We start from the raw sequence: 3,196 nt of genomic DNA on the forward strand, positions 1-3,196 counted from the left end.
CAAGCAGGGTACAAGCAGTGTTGGCAAGAAAGGAGAATCAAGCACACCGGTCCAAGCTGCAACCGGTGCTGAGAAGAAAGGGAAGGGTTATATGGGTACACAGCCCAAGTGTAACACCTGCCAGCGTCATCATTCTGGCCGGTGTGGGCCAAAAATATGTGAGGCTTGTGGGAAGGTTGGCCACTTGAAGGATACTTGCTGGGTTAATGCTGGCCGGGGTGGCCAAGGAGGTTTTGGTAATAGGAACAATAACCGTGGTGGTAATGGAAACCGTTCACAAGGGAATAATGGAGGCAAGGGAAACCGAGGGAACAAAGCAAATCAAGCTGGGAACGCGAATCGAAATCAAAATAACACTCAAGCTGGGAACGAAGGTGGAAATGGACAAAAACTGGGCTGTTTTAACTGTGGTGACATTGGACATTTTAAGAAGGAATGCCCAGGATTGAACCAAGCACGGGTAAGAGTCTTGTAACACCCCAAAATTTATCGTTAGACATACAAGCTAAATTTATTAAAGGTTTAGCCTAGTAAATGTAAATGAAACGCCCCAAAAATGTTAACACAAAAATAAGAAAGGATAAATAATCAACTTAACATGGTTAAGGATATATGGCAAGATGGTAGTTAAATATAGGGAAAATACTAGTGTTGTAATCAGTAACTAAGTAAAGGGGGTAAAAGTGTAAAAGTGATTAAACTTAATTATTAAAACAAATTATAACCCCAAAACACACAGTAGGTGTGTCTGGGGGAAATCGATCAAGAACAAGGCAAGAGGGGGAAACCCTAACTTCAAGAAATCAAGCAATTGAAGCTGAATTCGTAAGATAATCCAGTGCATGAGCCCCTATTTTCGAGTATCTAACCCTAATTAGTGAAGTGGTAAGTTTTATTTTCTGAAATTATGACTTGTAGGATGAGGGTTACAACCCAATCTCGAATTTTTGTAGCAAATGTGGTAAAACTGAGTTAGGATTACCTTCTAGACCAAGAATCATGTTTGATTCTAGGTTATTTGAAAGATTCTAGTGAAAACCCACTACATGAAATTGAGATGTGAATTAGGATGATTTGTAGTGTCATGCATATGAATCGTTGATGAATAATTCTGTTAATGAGGTTTAAACACTAGATGAATTGATATGGAATGAGATTTTGCTTGATTATTGTTGAATAATTAAAAGAACTAGATTAAATACATGTTTTAGATAGTTGAGTAAATGTCCCAAAAATGCGAAACCCGCCAAGTGTTTGATGAAATGCTTGAAGGAATAAAAATGTGAAATTTGGAAAATAATGGAATGAGATTGGTTGTACTAAATGAACGAATGAATGTGTTAATATAGGCGTGAAGGAAGAAGGTTCAAGTATTAGGAAATCGGAAGGCACACAAGATCGAGGTACGTTAGTGTACACTTTATGTTTTTAATATGTTGTCATATGTATAATAATTTCTAACGTATTAAATTGTTATGTTGGAACCGTGAGCGTTGAGATATCCGATTGTTGAAAGTAAAGTTAGATCCGTCATAAGCGGATGTTGAGAAATGATTATGATACGAAAGTTAATGCATCATACCCGGTGCCTTTAGTCGAACCGGGTATTGGAAACTATGTATGTTTCGTTTTATACGAATCTTTATTATATTTCCCATTTATATTAAATTTAATGTAAAGCTATCCTTGTATAACGAACGTGGCAATGTAGTAAGTAAGCGACAAATCCCTTGTGGATTTGGGTATGTTAACGAAAGTAATGTTGAGTTATGCTAAACCCAATTTCACGGGTTGAATGTGTATGCTTAACTCTCTACGAGAGTGTTTATGCTAAACCCAATTTCACGGGTTGAAGGTGTATGCTTAACTCTCTACGAGAGTGTTTATGCTAAACCCAATTTCACGGGTTGAAGGTGTATGCTTAACTCTCTACGAGAGTGTTTATGCTAAACCCAATTACACGGGTCGAATGTGTATGTCAAACTCTCTACGAGAGTGGTTATGCCAAACCCATTTATTGGGTTGTTGTATGCTTAAGAGTAAGAAGGTTTTATATGGAAAAAGCTAAAACGTAAGGTTATGATTTTCTATGCGATCACTAACTTTTTAAATTGTGGATGTTAATGTAGGAATAGCACCTCTTTAGGCGATATGGAGACATGGAACGAGCACATGTTCAAGCCTTATAATACCAAGCGCTTCCGCAACTTATATGCATGCTTTTGGGTTTTTGTTTTGTTACTTGGTTAAACTTTGTTAAATTGTTTTAGGTTTGAAAATTTGTTATTTTCGTTGGAATGGTTTTATGTAAAATGGGTCGTATGTAAACGTTGTATGTTATGTCAAAACAGGGGGTATGTCCGTTTTGCAAACGGGTCATGCCCAATTTTTGTAAAAATTTCTTTAAGTGTTAAAGTGGTATTTTAATTGTCCGAAAAATCTTGTTTATATAAGTAAACTTTTATTTTGAAAGAAGCGGTCCTTACAAGTTGGTATCAGAGCCAAGGTTTGAGGGATTCGGGCAAGAGTTATAGTGCTCGAACTCAAACCGATGGCTCGTGCAAAAGTGTGCTCGCTCCAAGATCGCCAATGAGGTAACAATTTAAGTTTTTAGTGAACGCAAGTATGTGTAATGTGTCTGTAAAGTTAAGTTAAGTTAAGTATGCGAAGGGGTAAATATGGAGGGTAAAATGATAAGTTCCAGGAACCGTATGGCTGAAAACGGACCCGGGAAATGGTCGAAACATCCAAAAATTAAGTGCAGCAGCGGTTCAGCTTTCGGGAGGCCGTCGCCGACGGGCTGCCAGCCGTCGCCGACGCCCCCCTTTGGGCCGACGCCCTAAATTGCTGCTTACGGACAAAGTGGCCGACGCCACATTTCTGGGGCCCGTCGCCGACGGGGTGTGAGGCCGTCGCCGACGGCCAACGGAAATCAAGTCCGCTGAAAAATTCTTGTTTTGCATTTTTTTTTCACATTTCGGGTTTCCGAATGGTCCGAAAGCCTACTAAATGTTTATTTAGGATCCATAAAAAGGCTTAATGAGATATATGTAACCACAATTAGTGATTATGATGGAAAGAAATTCGTAAGAGTCGAAAGTAATGTGTCTAATGACACGAATGAATGATGAGAGTTTAAAAGCGAGTAAAGTTTAAATTGTAAGAATGCGAATGAAGTAAATACGGACTAAAGAAC

At 38.5% G+C, this 3,196-nt stretch overlaps 1 long non-coding RNA gene across 1 annotated transcript; it reads left to right on the plus strand.

Annotated features, from left to right (window-relative positions):
- Positions 1 to 748: 748 nt before the first annotated feature.
- Positions 749 to 2,439, plus strand: LOC110903022. Its single transcript, XR_002571604.2, has 3 exons — positions 749 to 885; positions 1,350 to 1,403; positions 2,130 to 2,439. It is a non-coding gene; the product is annotated as an uncharacterized LOC110903022 (long non-coding RNA).
- The last annotated feature ends 757 nt before the right edge of the window (positions 2,440 to 3,196 follow it).

This window comes from Helianthus annuus, chromosome 8 (assembly GCF_002127325.2).
Source record: "Helianthus annuus cultivar XRQ/B chromosome 8, HanXRQr2.0-SUNRISE, whole genome shotgun sequence".
Taxonomy (NCBI): Eukaryota; Viridiplantae; Streptophyta; class Magnoliopsida; order Asterales; family Asteraceae; genus Helianthus; species Helianthus annuus.